We start from the raw sequence: 27,893 nt of genomic DNA on the forward strand, positions 1-27,893 counted from the left end.
ATCCGGCGAGACAGGCAATGGGGAACGCAGCCTCCTGCCCATCAGGAGCTCGGCAGGCGACGGCCCATGATGCAGTGTAACTCTGTAAGCTAACAGAGCCCTGTATGGATCCTTGTTCTTTTTCAGCAGTCCCATGGCTGTTTCACAGCGATCTCTGCCTCACCATTACTCTGTGCATGGTAGAGGCTACTGGTCACATGTGAAGTCATATTCTGCGGCAAAAGCAGAAAAGGAGCTCGCAGAGAACTGGGGACCGTTATCTGTAACCAGGACCTCAGCGACCAGGAAAATATTGACTTTCATCCATTAATAACACCAGCTGATGTGGTTATGGGTGTCTTTGCTATTTCAATGTATATTGAATAGTAATCTACCACTAGCAGATACGTAAGTGTAATTTTTCCAATAGAACATATCTGCTCCTACCTTTTGCCATGGCCGTTTTGGCAGCTCCGTTGCCATCATTGCTCTGGATGACAAGGTTGACATTTTGTACAGACCTCACACTGGGCCACCAAGCTTGGCAATCTGAGTACTCAGACCAAGCCACCACACCGACTGTTGAGCCCTCAGTCTGCATTTGGTTATCCCATGTGTCCCTCATGCACCTGGTCTAGTATTTCTGGTAGTAGAGTCTCTGGGATAACTATCCATTGTCCTTTCATGAGAACGTCTCCATTACAGTGGAAGTCACTTTGGTGCACCCAATAGGGCTTCAGCAGCTGAGACAGTTCCTCCTGCCTGGGCCATCCCTTTTTGCACTCTGTCGGCAGATGGGGTCTCATTGTTGCTCCTCTGCGATCTGCTGCAGTTTGGTCTGAGATGCAGGTAGGCTGTCCCTTATTGCATTAATGGACACCTGTACCTCACCCTCTAGACATTGCTCCTCCTCTGATAATGGACATTTAATTGGGGCCCTGGAGAGTGCATCTGCTGTGATCAGTGCCTTCCCTGGCACATACACCATCTTCTAGGTGAACCTCAGTAATCGGAGGCGGAAGCGCAGTACTCTGGGAGGCAAGTCGTCCAGTGCTTTTGTCCCGAACAGAGCAAAAAGTGGTTTGTGCTCAGTCTCTGCTGTAAACTGCAGGCCAATAAGGTATTGGCTGAGCCTTTCACATGCCCAAGTGATAGCCAATGCCTCCTTCTCCACTTGAGCATACCTTTGCTCTGTGTCGGGAGCTTCAGGAGATGTTATTGGACGCCACTCCATGTTGTCCTGCATCTGTGTGAGGACCGCCCCTAGCCCAAAGGATGATGCATCTGTGTGAGGACCGCCCCTAGCCCAAAGGATGATGCATCTGTGTGAGGACCGCCCCTAGCCCAAAGGATGATGCATCTGTGTGAGGACCGCCCCTAGCCCAAAGGATGATGCATCTGCTGATACCTTTGTCTTCGCGTGGGGACGGTACTGGGCCAGCACTCTCTGTGAGGCCAGGTCTCCTTTCAATTTGTCAAATGCCACCTGTTGCATGTGACCCCTGACCAGTCATTCTCTTTGGCTAGTAAGTCTCTCAGGGGTTTGGTTGTATCAGAAAACTGTGGGAGGAACTTACCCAAATACAGTGGGGCAAAAAAGTATTTAGTCAACCACCAATTGTGCAAGTTCTCCCACTTAAAAAGATGAGGCCTTTAATTTTCATCATAGGTACACTTCAACTATGACAGACAAAATGAGAAGAAAAAAAAAAATCCAGAAAATCACATTGTAGGATTTTTTATGAATTTATTTGCAAATTATGTTGGAAGATAAGTATTTGGTCACCTACAAACAAGCAAGATTTCTGGCTCTCACAGACCTGTAACTTCTTTAAGAGGCTCCTCTGTCCTCCACTCGTTACCTGTATTAATGGCACCTGTTTGAACTTGTTATCAGTATAAAAGAACTGTCCACAATCTCAAACAGTCACACTCCAAACTCCACTATGGCCAAGACCAAAGAGCTGTCGAAGGACACCAGAAACAAAATTGTAGACCTGCACCAGGCTGGGAAGACTGAATCTGCAATAGGTAAGCAGCTTGGTTTGAAGAAATCAACTGTGGGAGCAATTATTAGGAAATGGAAGACATACAAGACCACTGATAATCTCCCTTGATCTGGGGCTCCACGCAAGATTTCACCTCGTGGGGTCAAAATGATCACAAGAACGGTGAGCAAAAATCCCAGAACCACACGGGAGGACCTAGTGAATGACCTGCAGAGAGCTGGGACCACAGTAACAAAGCCTACCATCAGCAACACACTACGCCGCCAGGGACTTAAGCCAGTACATGTCCAGGCCCGTCTGAAGTTTGCTAGAGAGCATTTGGATGATCCAGAAGAAGATTGGGAGAATGGCATATGGTCAGATGAAACCAAAATATAACTTTTTGGTAAAAACTCAACTCGTCGTGTTTGGAGGACAAAGAATGCTGAGTTGCACCCAAAGAACACCATACCTACTGTGAAGCATGGGGGTGGAAACATCATGCTTTGGTGCTGTTTTTCTGCAAAGGGACCAGGACGACTGATCCGTGTAAAGGAAAGAATTAATGGGGCCATGTATCGTGAGATTGAGTGAAAACCTCATTCCATCAGCAAGGGCATTGAAGATGAAACGTGGCTGGGTCTTTCAGCATGACAATGATCCCAAACACACCGCCCGGGCAACGAAGGAGTGGCTTCGTAAGAAGCATTTCAAGGTCCTGGAGTGGCCCAGCCAGTCTCCAGATCAACCCCATAGAAAATCTTTGGAGGGAGTTGAAAGTCTGTTGCCCAGCAACAGCCCCAAAACATCACTGCTCTAGAGGAGATCTGCATGGAGGAATGGGCCAAAATACCAGCAACAGTGTGTGAAAACCTTGTGAAGACTTACAGAAAACGTTTGACCTCTGTCATTATAGAACAAAGTATTGAGATAAACTTTTGTTATTGACCAAATACTCATTTTCCACCATCATTTGCAAATAAATTAATTCCTACAATGTGATTTTCTGGATTTTTTTTCTCATTTTGTCTGTCATAGTTGAAGTGTACCTATGATGAAAATTACAGGCCTCTCATCTTTTTAAGTGGGAGAACTTGCACAATTGGTGGCTGACTAAATACTTTTTTGCCCCACTGTATACATTTAAATTATTATTATAGATTTTTTTAAATTTTATTTTAAAATCTGCCGATTAAATCGGTATCGGCTTGTTTTTTTGGCCTTAAAATCATAATCGGTCGACCTCTAAGAAGGTCCTGACTTCAGCGCCATCACAGATATGCCCAGACCCCAGAATGTGGCTGATCTTCTCCAGGTCCGGCTCTATTCCAGCTGCACTGATTTTGTGTCCCAAGAACAAGACGCCGGACTGTGCAAAAGTGCATTTTTCATTGAGTGTCAGGGCAGGTCTCCTGGAGTCGGGTCAGAACTGCTGTGAGCCTTACATCATGTTCTGCTCTGTCCCTTCCGCACACGAGCACATCGTCCACGTGGACTATGACGCCACTCAGCCCATCCAACAGCTGGGACAATGCTCAGGACCGGAAAAGATTCCAAATGTTAAAACAGTAACGGCCAAACGGTGTTATAAACGCTGTGAGCGCCCTACTCTCTGATGACAGCGGTATCTGCCAGAAACCTGAGCGGGCATCCAGCTTTGTGAAGACCTGTGAGCAATCCAACTGAGCCAGTGACTGCTCCACTGATGGTAAGATGTGTCTCTCTCTGCAGAGTGCCTCATTCAAGATGGTCATGTCCACACAGATCCTTATTTCCCCATTGGCTTTTGGGACCACTACCATCCCTGCACACCAGTCTGTGGGACTCTATTTTATACACTGCCCCAATTTCTTCCATCCTACCAAACTCTTCCTTTACTCTGAACAATAAAGGGATAGGCACCCAGCGGGGGGTGGTAAGGGCATAGGGGACAGCATCCTCTTTCAGGTGGATTTTGTAGTCACCTATCCTTCCTAGACCAGAAAACACTTTTGGGAATTTATTTTTGAAAACCTCACCTGGGTCCTCCAGTTTGCTCACTCTCTCAATGTTGCATTGCTTCAATTGCTGGCAGCCCCAGCAACGGTCTGGCTAGAGAGTCAATGACGAAGACAGGCTGGATGGTACTCTTGTCTTTACTCTCCAGTTTAAATCACCAACTGCCCTACCACTGGTAATATCTTATTACTGTGCCCGTACATTGTTTTTGTTTGTAGAGAGCAAAGGGCCATCTCTGTTATAGCTATACAGCCTAGTTGGGATAGCCGTCACTGCTGCCCCAGTGTCTAGTTTAAATGACACAACCTTCCCATTGAGTTTAATGTCTGAAAGCTAGCCAGCATTGTTTTCCCTTACTTCTCCCAGAAAGATGCTGTCCTGCTGTCTTTTTACTGTCTCACTCTGCCTAACCTGGTTTACAGCTTTGGACAAGGTAAGCTGGGAATCCAAATAACTTTTCAGAAAGTGATATATTTCTTATTCCGACTACAATCTGATCTCGGATCAGCTCTTCCCTGAGCGCGCCAAACTGATAATGTTCTGCTAGTTTGAACAGCTGTGATAAAACCGTCGGTGGTTTCACCCTGCTCCTGTTGGCGCATATTAAACCTAGCTCTCTCAAATATTATGTTGCGTCTCCCTACAAAATGCGTTTCAAAACAGTCTTTAACAGCACTGTAGTTAGTTTCACTTCCTCAGTCAAAGTTGAAGCATTTAATATATCCTCAGCTTCATCACCCATAAAGTAGATCAGTGAAATGCCTCATTTTTCATGTTTAAGCCTGATGCTACCCTGTACCTTTTCAAAGCATCTGATCCATTTCGGCCAGTTTTGAATGTACATACAATCAAAATTCTCCGGGGGACTAATGCGAAAACCGTCAGCACAAGCCACTGGCCTGTCCTTGTTTACACCAGAGCCCGTTGAACTTGAAGTCGCAAACCCTGAAATCCCGCCAGCTTCTTCCCCTTGCAACATGTTGCTTAGCAGTAACTTAGTCCATGCTCGTTAGCTAGAAAAATAATGATATGCTCTGTTTTATCTCCAACACTGTGCCCTCCCTGCTTTGAAACAGCCTGAATGTATGATTTACTTGGTATGTCCTTCACATTTATGTGAATTTTAAAGCCACTGACACCATGTATTATTATCTAAAATAAGGACAACGAGGTTCTAGCTCCAGCATGTTTACTAATCTAACCCCCGGGGGGGTATCCTTACATAGGTACGGATACCCTCACGGGACATAGTGACCTGCCATAGGGCAGCTTTAAAGCCAGAGACAGACTTGTCTTTCTTGCTTGTAACTTGTAAGACAACACGACCCCAACAAACTGATGTGCCATTAGGCTAACAGTTATAATGCATATTGACTTGCACCATTTTATTTCTTGCTGATGACTTTAAGGGTTTACAGCTTTAAAAAAAGGTTTAAATGGTATTTGTGCGTTCTACTTTGGTTTGTTCAGGAATTCTTGAGTCTGAAGCACATATGCACCTTTTTACATACATATATACACAATAATTTATTTGCCATATCGCCCAGCCCAAGTACACACACTAAGCCCACCTCACTGGTCACTCCAAACAGCGGAGTTGACTGAACACTATACTCGCATGGTAAACATGGTTCTATCAATGTAAAGAATACAATACATGTATTCTTGCCGCACAACAACTACAGGAAAGAGTGGGTTTGAGTTCAAATGAATACCCCAAGCGTTGCAATTTTAGTTCAGTGTATTTTATTCTACTGTAGGGCCCTGGGTATTAGAGGGATACATCATACACCAGGAGAAACAGACCACTACGACAAAGAGGACTTATTGTAATTCATAACAAGCCATTACAGCAAGTAACTACTGTACTGTAGTAGGGAAAGGATAAGTGTGTAAAACTGTATTTAGGCTTTGAATAATGTGGTGACACAGCAGTCAGGCAGCTATTAACCTGACCATTAACGCCTCAGACATTTTCCATCAGGCATTATTAAAACACCCAAAGCCCTGTGCATTAATTGTTTTGTTATACATCCCTTTCATACGAACACTTTTTCCCACCAAATCCCGACGATTGTCTCAAAGCAGAGCGATGGCACTGTCCCAATCAAAACAATGCTGAAATGATCATCTAGTTGACCACAGGTGGGTAGGCTATTGCTTAAAATGTATTACAAGGACTGGAGGACAGAGTTTCAGTAAGCAACAATTTGATACATGCCTTCAATTGCATTAGCCTGCTTTATTCCAATATGCATGTCATTCAGGGATATTTATTCCCACAGTAGTTTATGGATCGTGCATGCTTAGTGGTGGGCTATGCAAAGAGATGGGTGTAGTGCAGCATTTCTTAAAGTATGGGTCGCGATTTAAGTGTAGAATTATTTCATTAACTACTGGAATTGATTTGGCCAAGTGCAACTGTGCTCTCGGTTCACAGCGGTCTCTGCTCAGTTTGGCAGCAGCGCGAGTGGGAGATGCCCATGTGCCTCGCTATTTACCGGATCCTTTTTCTGCAGTTTTCTTGAAGATCACTCCGCCACCCACACGCTGCAGCACTGTCATTCAAGCCACTGACTTGTTATTCCCACTCATGTCTGCCATGAAATGGACTCATGCTAGCCACAAGTTCTGACTGAGCTCAATCGTCATGAAACGCAAATACAGTGATTTACTTTTTGTCTCTTTAATACAAACTGAGAAATAACGAGGAGCGCCCACAATCTGTTTTGTGTGGGAGTGCTTAGTAATGAGTCTCTCAAAACAAACAAATTAATAAAAACGACACATTCTGACCAAACATCCAGGCACAACATGACAGTAAACACAGGGAGTTCTTTCAGAACAGGGCAGAGTGCTTCAGGAAACAGTGCTTCGAAAGTGGAAAAGTCAGTCAACTAGCAAGGCATTGTTGTCATTGTATAACAGGTGCTAAGCAGAAATAAGGGAGTACTATCTCTCAGTAGTAGATGTGAGTATCTTTTTCAAACAATTCCCTGACCTTGTAACGTTACACAGCTAAAAAGCTAACGTTAGGGTTGCAAGTTAGTTTGCTTTGACTAAGATACAGTACAGATGAAAAATTCAGGCCTATTGTACATTCGACTGTAGAAATTATTGTTGAAAACAAGTCTTGGTTGGAACTGTTGCGGTTACAAGTAATAATTTTCATCCTGAACTTAAACTGATTGAAGCAAGATGCTTTTTGGGACAAACAGTCGCACAGTTCTGGGTTGCTCATCTGCAGCAGGAAGCTCCTGCCTGACTGAGAAAGCAGTCAATGTTCTGATCCAGTTTGGCACCACACACCTACGCAATTCAAGGTTCTCAAGTATATTGAGCATATTAAGCCTAGCTCTCCATGTGAGGATGCTGTTCACCGACTACAGCTCAGCATTTAACACCATAGTACCCTCCAAACTCGTCATCAAGCTCGAGACCCTGAGTCTCGACCCCGCCCTGTGCAACTGGGTACTGGACTTCCTGACGGGCCACCCCCAGGTGGTGAGGGTAGGTAACATCTCCACTCCGCTGATCCTCAACACTGGGGCCCCACAAGGGTGCGTTCTGAGCCCTCTCCTGTACTCCCTGTTCACCCACGACTGCGTGGCCATGCACGCCTCCAACTCAATCATCAAGTTTGCGGAAGACACAACAGTGGTAGGCTTGATTACCAACAACGACGAGACGGCCTACAGGGAGGAGGTGAGGGCCCTCAGTGTGGTGTCAGGAAAATAACCTCACACTCAACGTCAACAAAAGAAAGGAGATTGTGGACTTCAGGAAACAGCAGAGGGATCACCCCCCTATCCACATCGACGGGACAGTAGTGGAGAGGGTAGTAAGTTTTAAGTTCCTCGGCATACACATCACAGACAAACTGAATTGGTCCACCCACATAGACAGTGTTGTGAAGAAGGCTCAGCAGCGCCTCTTCAACATCAGGAGGCTGAAGAAATTTGGCTTGTCACCAAAAGCACTCACAAACTTCTACAGATGCACAATCGAGAGCATCCTGTCGGGCTGTATCACCGCCTGGTACTGCTCCGCCCACAACCGTAAGGCTCTCCAGAGGGTAGTGAGGTCTGCACAACGCATCAACGGGGGCAATCTACCTGCCCTCCAGGACACCTACACCACCCGATGTCACAGGAAGGCCATAAAGATCATCAAGAACAACAACCACCCGAGCCACTGCCTGTTCACCCCGCTATCATCCAGAAGGCGAGGTCAGTACAGGTGCATCAAAGCAGGGACCGAGAGACTGAAAAACAGCTTCTATCTCAAGGACTCACTGTTAAACAGCCACCACTAACATTGAGTGGCTGCTGCCAACACACTGACTCAACTCCAGCCACTTTAATAATGGGAATTGATGGAAATTGATGGAAAATATATATCACTAGCCACTTTAAACAATGCTACTTAATATAATGCTTACATACCCTACATTTCTCATCTCATATGTATATACTGTACTCGATACCATCTACTGCATCTTGCCTATGCCGTTCTGTACCATCACTCATTCATATATCTTTATGTACATATTCTTTAGCCCTTTACACTTGTGTGTATAAGGTAGTAGTTTTGGAATTGTTAGGTTAAATTACTCGTTGGTTATTACTGCATTGTCGGAACTAGAAGCACAAGCATTTCGCTACACTCGCATTAACATCTGCTAACCATGTGTATGTGACCAATACATTTGATTTGAAGTACAGAAACAGTGTCAACGCTGAGCATCACCTGTGTTGCATTGTCAAAAACTGAGCCCAGAATAGACATGTTGAAAACTTCAGCCACACACACACACACACACACTCACACCTCTCATTAGGACTACTACCTGGTTAAAAAAATGTTTAAGAGCAACAGTTCCAACCTTGACTTTATCAACAATAAGATGTACAGTAGGCCAGATCATTTTTATCTGTACTGTTACTGAGGTTTGCACGATCAAAAAGCCTGTGTGTGTGTTCTGTTATACATCTGTGTGATGTGATCAATCTGTTCATTCCAGTTCAGAAGGAAATCATTTGTATTTTAACTTCCACAGTTCCGACCTAGACAGATATGAAAGAGTGTTTTTAATGGGGAAAATTAAACATGAAAATATATTTATGGGCATTTCATTGTTATTTGTTTTTGTCTATTTTGCATTTTTGTTTAGGCATAAGGGCAATGAAATTGACCGATATTTACATATTTTCCTAAACTTCGGTCCCAGGAAAAAACAGAATTTCTCATTTGGGTCTCAGGCTGAAAAAGTTTAAGTGACATGGCTTCCACAGTTCAGAACTTTGGGTGCTGCCTAGCAAGAGTTTAAGAGCGTAGTGTGTGCCAATCCCACCTCAGCATTGCGGCTACGTTTCTTACTAAGCCTAATGCAGCATATGTAGCCTAAATCAAGTGTAGGCCTAATATTTTGTTCGATCGACTATAGGGAACTCCAAAAGCCTGCGTAGGTTGTGAAATATGAACATGAGACTCCCATGATTTTGAAAATAGGATTGCTATTATTGGGTAGGAAAGAGATGAAATGTGGATCAAAAACACATGGGCTTGGGCTCTGTTTAAAAATATATAACTTTTTTATATTCCCATGACACAAATTGCGGGAAAAATGTATTTTGTGTTATATTCCATTATATTATCCTTACGATAAAATATACAGTGGCAAGAAAAAGTATGTGAACCCTTTGGAATTACCTGGATTTCTGCATAAATTGGTCATCAAATTTGATCTGATCATCTAAGTCACAACAATAGACAAACAATGTGCTTAAACTAATAACACACAAATTGTATTTTTCTTGTCTATATTGAATACATCATTTAAAAACATTCACAGTGTAGGTTGGAAAAAGTATGTGAATCCTTAGGCTAATGACTTCTCCAAAAGCTAATTGGAGTCAGGAGTCAGCTAACCTGGAGTCCAATCAATGAGACGATATCGAGGAGAGGTTGGTTAGTTAGAGCTGCCTTGCCCTATAAAAAAACTCACAAAATATGAGTTTGCTATTCACAAGAAGCATTGCCTGATTTGAACCATGCCTGAAAACAAAAGAGATCTCAGAAGACCCAAGATTAAGAATTGTTGACTTGCATAAAGCTGGAAAGGGTTACAAAAGTATCTTTAAAAGCCTTGGTGTTGATTAGTCCACAGTAAGACAGATTGTCTATAAATGGAGAAAGTACAGCACTGTTGCTATTCTCCCTAGGAGTGGCCGTCCTGCAAAGATGACTGCAAGAATACAGTGCAGAACGTTCAGTGAGGTTCAGAAGAATGCTAGTGTCAGCTAAAGACTTACAGAAATCTCTAGAAGATGCTAACAGCTCTGTTGATGAGTCTACAATACATAAAACACTAAACAAGAATGGTGTACATGGGAGGACACCACGGAAGAAGCCACTGCTGTCCAAAAAAAAAAAAAAAACAAACATTGCTGCACGTCTGAAGTTTGCAAAAGTGCACCTGGATGTTCGACAGTGCTACTGTGTTTTGTTAGCATAAGCAGACTGTTTATCTATTGTTTTGACCTACATGAAGATCAGATGTTATGACCAATTTATGCAGAAATCCAGGCATTTTCAAAGGGTTCACATGCTTTTTCTTTCACATACTGTATGTGTGTTGACTGATCGGGTAGGTGTATCTTGTCTGTTTAATGAACAAAATAACAAACTATTGATTTAATTGGGATGGCACAGCCATGGCTGCACAGACCCGTAACATAGGATATTTTGAGTTTAATTAGGCCTATTGTTTTGAAAATACATTTTATTAGTCTTATGTTTTAGGATCTGCCTAAACAAATGTATAATGTATGTTTATTTTGGATGGTGTATATTCTCAATGGATCTATTCAAAAAGACCACCCACATCTGCACACCACTACTACCACTCATTCTCGGCATGCACATGGGGAGGTATAAAAAGGTGTATATAGGCTCGAATGAGGTAAACGAATGGGCCTGCTTGTAAGGGGGGAATATAAAGATTGTGCCCCCCCAAAAAAATGTACAGGCAAAATACCATACATCCTATGTGAAAGCAGTACTCATAGCCTGACGTAAATCTTCAAAGCCAGACCCACGCCTCTGCTCTGTGTGGGCTCCTATTACCACAGTCATGTGTAACTGCATTGACTTTCACTCTGCTGCTTTATAAAATGACAAAACTACATTAACAAAATAAATGCTGCTAACTGCATTTAAGGGCTACAGTTACTGCACTTCAGTAAAATAATGTTGTTATAGGTGTAAAAGAATGTTGTTATAGGTGTATTAGAGGAAGTCAAGGAATATTTCTGTGGACAGTGAGGTCTAGTAGGGTGTATTCTGTGTGTGTGTGTGTGTGGGGAGTGGCAGAAAAACAAAGAGGGAGAGGGAGATAAGACAGAAGAAGCAGAGGGGTAAGAGATAAGATAGTCTTTACTTCCACCAACAGACGGTTTCCATACCCCTCTACTCAAGTGAGAATCCTGTAACTACTATGAAACAGTCCTGCATAGAAATGGAGCTTCCCTAAGCCCAATGACCAACTGCTTACTAGGGCTGGCACAACAATTTAGAATTGCGTAATAAACAATTATGGATAATAACCGTGAAACAAAATCATAATCTTCTTAACAGATACTTCAGGATTTTGTCAATGAGGCCCTTTATCTACTTCCAGAGTTAGATGAACTTGTGGATACCATTATGTCTTTATGTCTCTGAAGTTTCGAGAGCGAATGCTAACTAGGGTCAAGGCAATGACTGGAAGTATCTGCTAGCAGGAAGTATCCGTTTAACGCTGTCATTTTAGGGGAGGGGGGTAACTTTATTTTCTAGTAGGACTAAATACAGTTTACTGAAAAGCAGTTTTCATTTTTACATGAAGGGGGTAAAGTTGGTAACTATTTTACGAGCAGAACATCGTGGTCGGGAGAGAAAACAAATATCCAAAAACGTACAAAACTTCCAAGCGGTCAAAAACATTCATTTTATAAACTGGGGTGTCACCAAAGCTGTGTTGTATTCATTAGGTATGTTGTAGCACATTTTCAAAAGAAGCATCGACGCATTACAAGAGCAAAATATTTTAACAAAAATGACAATAACCGTTGTCATTTGCATGACAATAAATCGTTACCCAAAACTCCATAATCATCACAGCTCTACTGCTTACACCTACCCGAAGGTCGTATCAGATGGAAACTTTGGTCAATAGGATACATGATAATGTTGGAAGCATCAAGATCACCGCTGTGCTGGTTACTGGCTATTCTTTTAATGAGCTCTGTCCCCAAACAAGACCAAATTTGGTTGGTCCAGACCGGACCAGATCTGAACCAATCATAGACGTCTATGTTTCACAAAATTTGGACATCAAAGTACAGCTCACTCGAGTACAGCACGGTAGAGCCGAGATCAGTAAAGTACATTATATTGTACTCTACTTTTCTTTACTGAACTGTCCAAGCGACTGTGGTTTGTGACTACTACGATTTCCCGTTGTAGCCAACGCAATTGCAGAAATTCCATTATCGATTTGGGAAGGGAATTTAGTTTTAATTACTTAATAATTCATAAACAAAATGTATACCAGTAAAAACAGTATAATTGATAGACTTATCTTCACTTGTTATTACTTCTGTGAACTTTCATTATCCTCCCTCCTCATGAGGGAGAGAAATTAGTAAATATCTTAAAAATAAGTAGGTTTTTGGTAACAGAACTTTAAGGCACAAGGCAATTTATCCAAAACTAAATACAGTAAAATGTTGATATTAGTTGACAGGGGTCTTTACTTCAACATTGTGTTCTGATGCATTTCTAAGATCCCTTTTCCATCAGTTTGACCAGAAATCAATGCCTTTGCTTATTCCTAATTTTATCATGAAAAACATTTGAAAAAAGTATATATGCCTTAATTTCAACAACAAAAATAGACTTGTAGCTTTCATTTGACATGCTCCTATGAACTGTTGGTGCTCATGGATCCTTCTTTGGCGGCAGGTAGCCTTGTGGTTAGAGTGTTGGGCCAGTAACCGAAAGGTTGCAAGATCGAATCCCCGAGCTGATGAGGTAAAATCTGTTGTTCTGCCCCTGAACAAGGCAGTTAACCCACTGTTCCTAGGTCATCATTGAAAATAAGAATGTTCATAACTGACATGCCAAGTTAAATAAAAGGTAAAATACATTTTAAAAATATATGGAAATGACAATATGAATGCAAATCGCCATCACACTGCCCAATCCCATCTGGACAAGAGGAATACCTATGTAAGAATGCTGTTCATTGACTACAGCTCAGCATTCAACACCATAGTACCCTCCAAACTCATCATTAAGCTTGATACCCTAGGTCTCGACCCCGCCCTGTGCAACTGGGTCCTGGACTTCCTGCCGGAACACAACCCAGATGGTGAAGGTAGGAAACATCTCCACTGATCCTCAACACTGGGTCCCCACAAGGGTGCATTCTTAGCCCTCTCATGTACTCCCTGTTCACCCACGACTGCGTGACCATGCATGCCTCCAACTCAATCATCAAGTTTGCAGATGACACTACAGTGATAGGCTTGTGAGGGCCCTCGGTGTGTGGTGTCAGCAAAAAAGAAGAGATAATCGTGGACTTCAGGAAACAGCAAAGGGAGCACCCCCCTATCCACATCGACAGGACTGCAATGTTTTAAGTTCCTCGGTGTACATATCACAGACAAACTGAAATGGTCCTCGCACACAGACAGTGTGATGAAGAAGGCGCAACAGCGTCTCTTCAACCTCAGGAGGCTGATTTTATTTTTTTGTGTCACTGAAAACCCTTACCAATGTTTACAGGTGCACAATTGAGAGCATCCTGTCTGGCTGCATCACCACCTGGTATGGCAACTGCACCACCCACAACTGCAGGGCTCTCCAGAGGGTGGTGCGGTCTGCACTATCGGACCACCATTTTATTACGTTTGCAATTGCAACAAATAATCTGCTCAGACCCCAACCAAGGAACATCAAAAGTCGTGCTATAAATTCACAGACAACACAAAGATTCCTTGATGCCCTTCCAGACTCCCTCTGCCCACCCAAGGACGCCAGAGGACAAAAATCAGTTAACCACCTAACTGAGGATCTCAATTTAACCTTGCGCAATACCCTAGATGCAGTTGCACCCCTAAAAACAAAAACAAAAAAATCTCATAAGAAACTAGCTCCCTGGTACACAGAAATTACCCGAGCTCTGAAGCAAGCTTCCAGAAAATTGGAACGGAAATGGCGCCACACCAAACTGGAAGTCTTCCGACTAGCTTGGAAGGACGGTACCGTGCAGTACCGAAGAGCCCTTACTGCTGCTCGATCATCCTATTTTTCTAACTTAATTGAGGAAAATAAGAACAATCCGAAATTCCTTTTTGATACTGTCGCAAAGCTAACTAAAAAGCAGCATTCCCCAAGAGAGGATGACTTTCACTTTAGCAGTGATAAATTCATGAACTTCTTTGAGGAAAAGATTATGATTATTAGAAAGCAAATTACGGACTCCTCTTTAAACATGCGTATTCCTCCAAACCTCAGTTGTCCTGAGTCTGCACAACTCTGCCAGGACCTAGGATCAAGAGAGACGCTCAAGTGTTTTAGTACTATATCTCTTGACACAATGATGAAAATAATCATGGCCTCTAAACCTTCAAGCTGCATACTGGACCCTATTCCAACTAAACTACTGAAAGAGCTGCTTCCTGTGCTTGGACCTCCTATGTTGAACATAATAAACGGCTCTCTATCCACTGGATGTGTACCAAACTCACTAAAAGTGGCAAAAAAAAAAGCCAAACCTTGACCCAGAAAATATAAAAAACTATCGGCCTATATCGAATCTTCCATTCCTCTCAAAAATTTTAGAGAGGGCTGTTGCGCAGCAACTCACTGCCTTCCTGAAGACAAACAATGTATACGAAATGCTTCAGTCTGGTTTTAGACCCCATCATAGCACTGAGACGGCACTTGTGAAGGTGGTAAATGACATTTTAATGGCATCGGACCGAGGCTCTGCATCTGTCCTCGTGCTCCTAGACCTTAGTGCTGCTTTTGATACCATCGATCACCACATTCTTTTGGAGAGATTGGAAATCCAAATTGGTCTACACGGACATGTTCTGGCCTGGTTTAGATCTTATCTGTCGGAAAGATATCAGTTTGTCTCTGTGAATGGTTTGTCCTCTGACAAATCAACTGTAAATTTCGGTGTTCCTCAAGGTTCCGTTTTAGGACCACTATTGTTTTCACTATATATTTTACCTCTTGGGGATGTTATTCGAAAACATAATGTAAACTTTCACTGCTATGCGGATGACACAGCTGTACATTTCAATGAAACATGGTGAAGCCCCAAAATTGCCCTCGCTAGAAGCATGTGTTTCAGACATAAGGAAGTGGATGGCTGCAAACGTTCTACTATTAAACTCGGACAAAACAGAGATGCTTGTTCTAGGTCCCAAGAAACAAAGAGATCTTCTGTTGAATCTGACAATTAATCTTAATGGTTGTACAGTCGTCTCAAATAAAACTGAAGGACCTCGGCGTTACTCTGGACCCTGATCTCTCTTTTGAAGAACATATCAAGACCATTTCGAGGACAGCTTTTTTCCATCTACGTAACATTGCAAAAATCAGAAACTTTGTCCAAAAATGATGCAGAAAAATTAATCCATGCTTTTGTCACTTCTAGGTTAGACTACTGCAATGCTCCATTTTCCGGCTACCCGGATAAAGCACTAAATAAACTTCAGTTAGTGCTAAATACGGCTGCTAGAATCCTGACTAGAACCAAAAAATGTGATCATATTACTCCAGTGCTAGCCTCTCTACACTGGCTTCCTTTCAAAGCAAGGGCTGATTTCAAGGTTTTACTGCTAACCTACAAAGCATTACATGGGCTTGCTCCTACCTATCTCTCTGATTTGGTCCTGCCGTACATACCTACACGTACGCTACGGTCACAAGACGCAGGCCTCCTAATTGTCCCTAGAATTTCTAAGCAAACAGCTGGAGGCAGGGCTTTCTCCTATAGAGCTCCATTTTTATGGAACGGTCTGCCTACCCATGTCAGAGACGCAAACTCGGTCTCAACCTTTAAGTCTTTACTGAAGACTCATCTCTTCAGTGGGTCATATGATTGAGTGTAGTCTGGCCCAGGAGTGGGAAGGTGAACGGAAAGGCTCTGGAGCAACGAACCGCCCTTGCTGTCTCTGCCTGGCCGGTTCCCCTCTTTCCACTGGGATTCTCTGCCTCTAACCCCATTACAGGGGCTGAGTCACTGGCTTACTGGGGCTCTCTCATGCCGTCCCTGGAGGGGGTGCGTCACCTGAGTGGGTTGATTCACTGTTGTGGCCATCCTGTCCGGGTTGGCTCCCCCCGGGTTGTGCCGTGCCGTGGCGGAGATCTTTGTGGGCTATACTCAGCCTTGTCTCAGGATGGTAAGTTGGTGGTTGAAGATATCCCTCTAGTGGAGTGGGGGCTGTGCTTTGGCAAAGTGGGTGGGGTTATATCCTTCCTGTTTGGCCCTGTCCGGGGGTGTCCTCGGGTTGGGGCCACAGTGTCTCCTGACCCCTCCTGTCTCAGCCTCCAGTATTTATGCTGCAGTAGTTTGTGTGTCGGGGGGCTGGGGTCAGTTTGTTATATCTGGAGTACTTCTCCTGTCCTATTCGGTGTCCTGTGTGAATCTAAGTGTGCGTTCTCTAATTCTCTCCTTCTCTCTTTCTTTCTCTCTCTCGGAGGACCTGAGCCCTAGGACCATGCCCCAGGACTACCTGACTCCTTGCTGTCCCCAGTCCACCTGGCCATGCTGCTGCTCCAGTTTCAACTTCCACCTGACTGTGCTGCTGCTCCAGTTTCAACTGTTCTGCCTTATTATTATTCGACCATGCTGGTCATTTATGAACATTTGAACATCTTGGCCATGTTCTGTTATAATCTCCACCCGGCACAGCCAGAAGAGGACTGGCCACCCCACATAGCCTGGTTCCTCTCTAGGTTTCTTCCTAGGTTTTGGCCTTTCTAGGGAGTTTTTCCTAGCCACCGTGCTTCTACACCTGCATTGCTTGCTGTTTGGGGTTTTAGGCTGGGTTTCTGTACAGCACTTTGAGATATCAGCTGATGTACGAAGGGCTATATAAATAAATTTGATTTGATTTGATTTATTCAAAATTCGTGACAGGCACACGAAAAAGTCCATGTCCAGTACACAATTTCTCTTCATAGTGCATGTGTACATTACACAATTTTCTTACGAATTCAAATTAGTTGTTGCTAACATTAGCAATTTTGGCAATAGGCCTAGAGATTAAAAATATATTCAACTGAAACATCTGGTTCATTCATTTCTAAAGATGTATTCTGTTTCTAAAGAATGCTGAAGATTTGAACGCATTGAAGCCTGCTTACTTACGTACCTACAGCCCACGCTGGAATGTCATTCAGAAAAATTGTAGAGTTCAATAAGATCTTGCACTCAAACCATAAAAATACAATGTCAGAGATAAACGAAACATGCACGTAAGCTTATTCTGGCTTTTCTGTGATCGCACTCTGAGCCACAGAAGTGGTTGGCAGCAGGTAGCCTTGAGGTTAGAACTGTCACTGGTTCAAATACCGTAACCGAAAAGGTGAAGATTTTTTTGTCACTGTGCCCTCGAGCAAGACACTTAACCCTAATTGCTCCAGGTGCACTGTACAATGGTGACCCCGCTCTGCGGGTGTCTCAGGGGAAGTTGGGATATGCAAGAAACACCTCCATTACACACTTGTGCGCAACAGGACAAATATAAGCACCCACAAAATGATTAGGTTATACCTCCACACTCTCTCGGAGGTACACACAGACAAGGTGTGACCTTGCACAGCAGGGTAATCTCAGTCACATGCTACCTACGGTGGTCAAACACACCACAATCCGAGTCAGAGACCCACCGGGTGGCCCAGCTCTCACACTCAACATAGTAATATTATTTAAAAACAGTAGGCTCAATTTAATAGCCTAATCCAGGGACCATAAACTAGATTAAACCGTGGGCCGATTGTTTCTTGAGCGGCTGGTCAGGGGGTTGGAACATAATTACAAATAGTTTGTGGACTGCAAATTGACAGCAAGACATAATATCTGACTAAAACCATCTTTTCAACCCTTGCTTACATTTGTATATGATCACGAATCTCTATTATACATGGGACAACTTTGGAAAATGTTTCTAAAATTAAAGTCATGAAAGACTGTAAAAACACCAGCAAATCATGTCAAAAAATAAACAATACACTATATATAATAAAATCCCCCCTGCGGGCCACCAGTTAGGGAACACTGGCCTAGTCCCTATAAAACAGATTGTGTGGCAAAATTAAGTTATTATCTTGTCAATTTTGTTCAAGAATATGATTTACAGTGCATTCGGAAAGTATTCAGACCCCTTGACTTTTTCCACATTTTATGTTTCAGCCTTTTTCTACAATGGATTAAAATTGTTTCCCCCCTTAATCTACACCCCATAACGACAAAGCAAAAACATGTTTTTAGAAATGTTTGCAAATGTATTAAAAATAAAAAACAGAAACATCACATTCACATAAGCATTCAGACCCTTTACTCAGTAATTTGTTGAAGCACCTTTGGCAGCGAGTACAGTCTCAAGTCTTCTCGGGCATGACACTACAAGCTTGGCACACCTGTAGTTGGAGAGTTTCTCCCATTCTTCTCTGCAGATCCTCGCAAGCTCTGTCAGGTTGGATGGGGAGCATCGCTGCACAGCTATTTTCAGGTCTCTCAAGAGATGTTCAATGGGGTTCAAGACCGGGCTCTTGCTGGGCCATTCAGAGACTTGTCCCGAAGTCACTCCATTGTCTTGGCTGTGTACTTAGGGTCGTTGTCCTGTTGGAAGGTGAACCGTCGCCCCAGTCTGAGGTACGGAGTGCTCGGAGCAGGTTGTCATCAATGATCTCTGTACTTTACTCTATTCATCTTTCCCTCAATCCTGACTAGTCTCCCAGTCCCTGCAGCTGAAAAACATCTACAGCATGATGCTGCTACCACCATTTTTCACCGTAGGGATGGTGTCAGGTTTCTTCCATATGTGACGCTTGGCATTCAGGCCAAAGAGTCAATCTTGGTTTCATCAGACCAGAGAATCTTGTTTCTCATGGTCTGAGAGTAATTTAGGTGCCTTTTGGCAAACTCCAAGCGGGCTGTCATGTGCCTTTTACTGAGGAGTGGCTTCCATCTGGCCACTCTATGATAAAGGCCTGATTGGTAGAGTGCTGCAGAGATGGTTGTCCTTCTGGAAGTTTCTCCCATTTCCACAGAGGAATTCTGGAACTTGGTCAGAGTGACCATCGGATTTCTGGTCACCTCCCTTCTCCCCTTGCTCAGTTTGGCCTGGCGGCCAGCTTTAGGAAGAGTCTTGGGGATTCCAAACTTCTTCCATTTAAGAATGATGGAGATCACTGTGTTCTTGGTGACCTTCAATGCTGCACAATCCTGTCTCGGAGCTCTAAAGACAATTCCGTCAACCTCGTGGCTTGGTTTTCGCTATGACATGCACTGTCAACTGTGGGACCTTGTATAGACTAAAGGTCGACCGATTATGATTTTTCAACGTCGATACCGATTATTGGAGTACCAAAAAAAGCCTATACCAATTCAAATCGGCCAATTTTTATATATACAGTGCTGTGAAAAAGTACATACCCCCTTCCTGATTTATTATTTTTTGCACATTTGTCACACTTAAATGTTTCAGATCAAACAAATGTTAATATTACAAAGATAACACAAAATGCAGTTAATAAATAAAATTTTAAAAATCACTTAAGGGAAAAAAGCTATCCGAACCTTCATGGCCTGTGACAAAGTAATTGCCCCCGACCCCCCCTTGTTAAATCATGAATTTACTGTGGTCACATTTTTTGGAAAGCTGAGATCAGTTTCACTAGCCACACCCAGGCCTGATTACTGCCAGACCTGTTGAATCAAGAAATCACTTAAAATAGAACCTGTCTGACAAAGTGAAGTAGGCCAAAAAAAAAATCTCAAAAAGCAAGACATCATGCCACGATCCAAAGAAATTCAGGAACAGATGAGAAACAAAGTAATTGACATTATCGGTATGGAAAGGGTCACAAAGCCATTTCTAAAGCTTTGGGATTCCAGCGAACCACGGTGAGAGCCATTATCCACAAATGGGAGAAAATTTGGAACAGTGGTGAACCTTCCCAGGAGTGGCCGGCCTACCAAAATTACCCCAAGAGCGCAGGGAAGACTCATCCAAGAGGCAAGAAAAGAATCCACAACAACATCTAAAGAACTGCAGGCCTCACTTGCCTCAGTTTAGGTCAGTGTTCATGACTCAACCATAAGAAAGAGACTGGGCAAAAATGGCACTCTGCCATGGATGCCAAGGCAAAAATCACTGCTGACCAAAAATAACAAAGGCTCGTCTCACTTTTGGCAAAAAAAATCTTGATGATCCCCAATAGTTTTGGGGAAATATTCTGTGGACTGACGAGAAAAAAGTTGAACTTTTTGGAAGGTGTGCATCCCGTTACATCTGGCGTAAAAGTAACACAACATTTCAGAAAAAGAACATCATACCAACAGTCAAATATGGTGGTAGTGTGATGGTCTGGGGCTGATTTGCCTGGACAACTTGCTGTGATTGATGGAACCATGAATTCTGCTCTCTACCAAACAAATCCTGAAGGAGAATGTCCGGCCATCAGTTCGTGACCTCAAGCTGAAGTGCACTTGGGTTCTGCAGCAGGACAATGATCCATAACACACCAGCAAGTCCACCTCTCAATGGCTTAAAAAAACAGAATGAAGGTTTTGGAGTGGCCTAGTCAAAGTCCGGACTTGAATCCGATTGAGATGCTGTGGCGTGACCTTAAAGGCGGTTCATGCTCGAAAACCCTCCAATGTGGCTGAATTAAAACATTTCTGCAAAGAGTGGGCCAAAATTCCTCCAGAGCGATGTGAAAGACTCATTGCCAGTTATCGCAAACGCTTGATTGCAGTTGTTGCTGCCGAGGCTGGCACAACCAGTTATTAGGTTTAGGGGGCAATTACTTTTTCATATAGGGCCATGAAGGTTCAGATAGCTTTTTTCCCTTAATAAATAAAATCACTTAACCCAAGTAAACACAAAATACAGTTTATCTTTGTGTAATATTTACATTTGTTTGATTATCTGAAACATTTAGATGTGACAAATGTGCAAAAGAATAAGAAATCAGGAAGGGGGCAAATACATATAGACAAGTGCTGTGAAAAAGTATTGTATATATATTTTTTGTAATGACATTTACAACAATACTGAATGAACAATTAACCCTTTTATTTTAACTTAATGTAATACATAAAATCTATTTAGTCTCAAATAAATCAACATGTTCAATTTGGTTTAAATAATGCAAAAACAAAGTGTTGGAGAAGAAAGTAAAAGTGCTCTCGGGAGTTGATAGGCTTGAAGTCATAAACAGAGCTGTGCGTCAAGCATTGCTAAGAGCTGCTCGCAAATACAGTAAAGTGCTGTTTGAATGAACTCTTACGAGCCTGCTGCTGCCTTCCACCACTCAGTCAGACTGCTCTATCAAATTATAGACTTAATTATAATAAACACACAGAAATACAAGCCATAGGTCATTAATATGGTCAAATCCGGAAACTATAATTTTGAAAACCAAACGTTTATTCTTTCAGTGAAATACGGAACCATACAGTATTTTGTCGAATGGGTGGCAACCCTAAGTTGAAATATTGCGGTTACATTACACAACCTTCAATGTTATGTCATAATTCTGTAAAATTCTGGCAAATTAATGATGGTCTTTGTTAGGAAGAAACAGTTCGCTACGAGCCAGGCGGCCCAAACTCCTTTTGACGCTGCACTCGTGTAACAGGTGGTGAGCCTGTTTCCTCGTGGATTGCAATGCAATGTAATCAGCATTTAAAAAGGCAGATTACCGATTATGAAAACTTGAAACTTGGCCCTAATTAAATCGGCCATACTGATTAATCGGATGACCTCTGGTATAGACCGGTGTGTGCCTTTCCAAATCATGTCCAATCAATTGAATTTACCACAGGTAGACTCCAAACAAGTTGTAGAAACATCCCAAGGATGATCAATGGAAACAGGATGCACCTGAGCTCAATTTCGAGTCTCATTAGCAAAGGGTTCCGAATCCTTCTTTTAAACATTTGCATAGATTTCTAAAAACCTGTTTTTGCTTTATCATTATGAGGTATTGTGTGTAGGTTGATGAGGACATTTTATTTAAAATGTGGAAAAAGGGATCTGAATACTTTCCCAATGCACTGTAGATAACACAACTTGGTACATGATCGCTGACATTCACGCTTCTCTGTAAAAAAAAAAAAAACCAGAATGTGAATTATGAAAGTAATGAAGGCTAGATAAATCACATAGGCTAGGCTACACAAATTAGGCTACAAACCAAGGGTTTTGCTGCATCCTGTCATTGTGTAGAACGCACCAGAGATTATAGGCTATGAACATTACTGCTGAGGACCCCAAAAATATTCCTTCCTCTTGTGGACTCACAGACGCATGCACACATACAAACCTGCTCCTCCAAGCTCTGTTTCCAGGACAACCATACAGGGAGTAATAAAGCTGGTCCTTAAGATCAGATGCGATCCCTATATCGTGACTGATGGATAGATTAATAGTCCTACCTGCTTATAGTCAAGTAACTCAACTCCTCCATGGAGTTGAGCGCAGACTAGAGTTATTTTTAATGAACCTCAAATTCCTTCAAGTCACTGTGTCGATACAAAAAAATAAAACGTCTTAAACCCTTACCATGTAACCATGTTTGTCCTCTGTTGTTGCATGCCTTTGTTTGCTGAAATCCAGGGCTTGACATTAACTTTTTTTTAGCCAAGTAAGACAGATATTTTACTTTACTTGTCCAAAAGCCAAGTCAATTGTACCCTTGGTGACTGGCCACCCTTGGTGACTGGCCACCCTTGGTTTACACAGGCAGCCCAATTCAAATATGTTTTTCCCAGTAATTGGTATTTTGTACAATCACATCAGATCTTTTCACATCTGATTGGTCAAAAGACCAATTAGTGAAATAAATATTAGAATTCGGCTGCCTGTGTAAACACAGCCTTGGTGGCCAATAAAATACTCCAACATTACAATTACAACCCAAAAAAAATACTTTATATGCTTTTATAAAATAATTCCCTCCTGGGCTGAAAATAAAAGGGGGCATCCAGTCATAAAAATATATATGCTGACTGCCTCTGCTCAGACTGAAGGTGTGTGATGTGCGGTGCGCAACAGGCATGGTCCTACACTTTCTGTTCTTGTGTAAATTTGATGTGAACGAACCGTGCCTCGAGTCAACCTCTATGTTGACAAAAATCAAGCATTTAGATGTTAATGTTAACTATCCTTCATTACATTTGTCAAACATGACTGGCGTTTAGCCTGTAGTTATGTAATTAAGTCGCTCAGCATTGGTTTGGACATAACTAGCCAACATGCATATCACCTACACTTTGACATGTAGGCTTTTTTGGTTTACATTAATATATTTTAATATTATCCAATTCGGATCTGAATAATTGTTTAATGATTTGTGTGTGACTTTCTTTACTTGTCCATTCGGACAATTTAGATCTAGATTACTCCTGTCCGACTATTTAATTAAAAAATAGCTGGACCTCTGGCAGTCTCTATGGGTACCACAGGGTTCAATTCTCGGGCTGACTATTTTCTCTGTATATATATCAATAATGTCGCTCTTGCTGCGGGTGATTCTTTGATCCACCTCTACGCAAACGACCTGTTTGTTGCGTTATGTTCAGAAATCCACAGGAAAGAGCGGTGACGACAACGCAGATGAAAATTCAAAATACAGGTCGCAGTGGTGGGTAGTATAAGGGGCTTTGGTAACAAAACGGATGGCACTGTGATAAACTGCATCCAGTTTGAGTATTGGAAGCTATTTTGTAGATGACGTCGCCGAAGTCGAGGATCGGTAGTCGGCTGCCCCTGCTACATATTTGTCGTCAGACCCACTGACTCCAGGTGATCTATAAGTCTATGCTAGGTAAAGCTCCGCCTTATCTCAGCTCACTGGTCACGATAACAACACCCACCCGTAGCACGTGCTCCAGCAGGTATATCTCACTGGTCATCCCCAAAGCCAACAGCTCTTTTGGCTGCCTTTCCTTCCAGTTCTCTGCTGCCAGAGATTGGAACGAATTGCACATTTATTTTTATTTTTTTAAATAAAAAATAAATAAAAATTTAAATGTAAAAAAAAAAATATATATATATTTTTTTTAATTACATTTTTTTATTTTATTAAAAAAACACAAATAAATCGCTGAAGCTGGAGACTTATTTTTCCCTCACTAACTTTAAACATCAGCTTTAAACATCAACGATCGCTGCAGCTGTACATAGTCCATCTGTAAATAGCCCACCCAATCTACCTACCTCATCCCCATATTGTTTTTAGTTACTTTCTTTTGCACACCAGTATCTGTACTTGCACATCATGATCTGCTCATTTAACACTCCAGTGTTAATCTGCTAAATTGTAATTACTTCACTACTATGGCCTATTTATTGCCTACCTCCTCACGCCATTTGCACACACTGTATATAGACTTTTTCTCTTTCTATTGTGCTATTGATTGTACACTTGTTTATACCATGTGTAACTCTGTATTGTTGTTTGTCACAGTGCTTTGCTTTATCTTGGCCAGTTCGCAGTTGTAAATGAGAACTTGTTCTCAACTAGCTTACCTGGTTAAATATTTTTTTTTAAAAAGGAATAGGTTTTGACTATGTTTTACTGGTAATGGAGACATACGTAAATGACAAAATAACTTTTTTGGTCAGTGTGGTGTGTGTGTGTAACCTTTATTTAACTAGGCAAGTCAGTAAATTACAAATTCTTATTTACAATGACTGCCTACCCCGGACCAATTGTGCGCAGCCCTATGGGACTCCCAATCACGGCCAGATGTGATACAGCCTGGATTCGAACCAGGGACTGTAGTGACATCTCTTGCACTGAGATGCAGTGACTTAGATTGCTGCGTCCATGTGTGTGTTAACTATTTAACTGAACTAGAATGCTTAATAGGCAGCTAAAATTTTAAATATCAGTTATTGGTATCGTTTTTTTGGGCAAGGAAAATATTGTATATCGGCATTGGCCAAAAATGTCATATCGGTGCACCACTAGTCTAATCCAAATTACGGATGGCCTCTTATGCGCTTGTCGTCCCCTTATGCCATAGTTTGTACATCTTAATTGTCAGTAGAAACCACATATGTTTAAGCAAGTCTGCCATATCAGCTATGTTTTTTTAAAGGCAGTAAATGAGGCTGAATGAATTGTTTCGCTGCCAGACAAGGCTCCGCTGACTGCCAGGTGTAGCAGTGGTAAGGATTCACTCCACCGTGCTGAAAAGAAAGCTCTCCTGTTGGAAACGCATGATGTAGGCCTTAAGTTTGTGGGCACCGTTTGTTGCCGTTATAGTGCAATTAATATATTGTTTTGTGGCTTTGCTTGCATGCATCAATATATATATTTAGTTTGCCCCACCAAGATTTACATGCTAAAATCACCACTGCATGGGATGGATACTTTTTGTTATGCCATTTTAAAGCTAATGTCCTGCTATTCTACAAATGTTGCCATATCTTGTGTGTTCATGTGATATTTGAATGCCAAACATTACAACATAATCAATGGGCGAAAAAAACTAGCCAAATTGTTTTTGCTGACATGGGCTTGTTGATCTGGATATTTCTGACAAGTTACAAATAGCTCTAAGATCTGCAATGACTGACATGACAAGAGGAAAACTGCTGATGCACTACCCAATTAACGAAATTGCACCTTGTACATTCAACTATTACAACTTTCAGGAGTAAATTGAAAGCCGGACTGAGTTCCTTAAAAAGTTTCCCTTCCCAGTATGGGAACCACTCCCATTCCAGCAGGTAGCATAGCCGTTAAGAGCGCTGATTCAAATCACGGAGCTGGCAAGGAGGAACAATTCTGCCCACGAGCAAGGCAGTTAACCCCCAACAAACTGCTTCCCGGACGTCGATTGAGGTAGCCCCCCTGCACTTCTCTGATTCAGAGGTGTTGGGTTAAATGCGGAAGACACATTTCAGTTGAATGCATTCAGTTGTGCAACTGACTAGGTATCCCCTTTGCCCATAGAGGGTGCTGTTGAGGCCACTGTGTACCATTGCAAAACAGTGCGTTTTAATCAGTTGAGCCTCCACTGCTTCACACACTTGTTATAAGATAAAGGAGAGGGAGAGAGTCATAGGTATTTTATTAGGATCCCCATTAGCTGTGGCGAAAGCTGCAGCTACTCTTCCTGGGGTCCACACAAAACATGACATTAACAGCTCAAGAACAGAACTACATCAATAAAACAAATGTCACAAGTAGCCAACATATCAATACATAGACAAACTATCTAGGTCAAATAGAGTCTAGGCTAATAAATAGAAAGCAAGGCGTCCTACTTTTCCACTGCGTATCTCTTATCATTAAATGATGAGGCCGTCTGATTAGGCGCATGCATCGCTATAGACATGATCCTTACCCGTTTGCTATTGGTCCATTCTTGGATGGTCTCCCTTTGTATACTACGCCAGGGTTTCCCAAACTCGGTCCTGGGGCACATTTTGGGTTTTGCCCTAGTACTACACAGCCGTTTCAAATAATCAACGCTTAATAAGTTGGTTATTTGAATCAGCTGTGTAGAGCAAGAGTATGGGAAATCATGTGCCACACTAGCTAACGCGTCTTATACCTAATCACGAGAATGATGCAAATACGGTTTAATAACCTAGTGAACAGTAAACAGCCGGTTCCCCGGGTAAAGACTCACCTGCCCTGGGGAAGGAGAACCAACAGGACTCGATTCCCGTCTGGGTTAGAGTCCCCGTTTCGGTGAGGTTAGGGTTGGATAGGCTACAGCCAAAGCTAAACCCGAAAAGAACCTTAAAATGAAACCGAAAGGAGCTCTAGATGTGTGTAGGTCCAGTTCTTAGTAGAAAATACCTATTCTTGTAGTCTACCACGACAGTGGATGTCAGACAGCAATGTTTATAGCTACAGAAGGATTTTGTCTTACATATGTACGGACTGGAGACACAATAGCGCATGCTCAGGCCCTTGAAGTCCTTCCTCTGTCTTCTCCTTCAGAACTGTGCTTCAACCAATCGGAGGCGTTCGTACCTGTGATGCAAGCCGAACTGTCATTCGTTGTGTTCATAGGGGACGCTGATTCTATAAACCTAGTCTACTCATTCTCCTCCTCCTTCCCTTCCTTTCTCTCCTCCCTTCTCTCTCGCTTTCTCGGTACTCTCCGTTTCGCTAAACTCATCATTGTTATGAAAAAAATGGCGTCTTCCTCTTTATCCCTTGGTCTGTGTATATTTGCGACATTCTATAGTGCCATCTAGTGGTCTTCTAGGCATATCGCAGCAACATTACTTAATTTACCTATTCGCTGGGGACGTCCCAAGGATCCCAAATAGCAATATCACCATGCGTCAGGATGCATGCGCCACAATCATGAACATGCGGCCCAAACAGCAGGGATTGGGATTAGTTAACTACATGTTAACTAGGCCTAAAAACTAGTAGGCCTAGTTTAATTACATTTTGCTGTAGCTTGGTGGTAGTTGAATAAAATAAAATCTTGGTAGTGTTTTGACTAGTTAATATCTTTTTACCATGTAGTGGTGTCGCTAACTACTGGAACTACACAGTTTTTTTGCAAAAGAAAAGAAAATATTGGTGGGTGAAGTAGGCAAGAATTTCCTTTCTTTTTCAGCATGAGACCTGCCTAAAATGAGATTTGAAACA

At 42.4% G+C, this 27,893-nt stretch overlaps 1 protein-coding gene across 1 annotated transcript in view; it reads right to left on the minus strand.

The window, feature by feature from the left end:
- Positions 1 to 27,374, minus strand: part of LOC115140203 (solute carrier family 23 member 2-like) — a 68,049-nt gene extending 40,675 nt beyond the window's left edge. Inside the window, 1 exon segment of the mRNA XM_065026723.1 lies at positions 26,911 to 27,374. The gene's annotated coding sequence lies outside the window, so the exon portion shown is untranslated.
- Between the last annotated feature and the right edge of the window lie 519 nt (positions 27,375 to 27,893).

Source organism: Oncorhynchus nerka, linkage group LG13 (assembly GCF_034236695.1).
Source record: "Oncorhynchus nerka isolate Pitt River linkage group LG13, Oner_Uvic_2.0, whole genome shotgun sequence".
NCBI classification, from domain to species: domain Eukaryota; kingdom Metazoa; phylum Chordata; class Actinopteri; order Salmoniformes; family Salmonidae; genus Oncorhynchus; species Oncorhynchus nerka.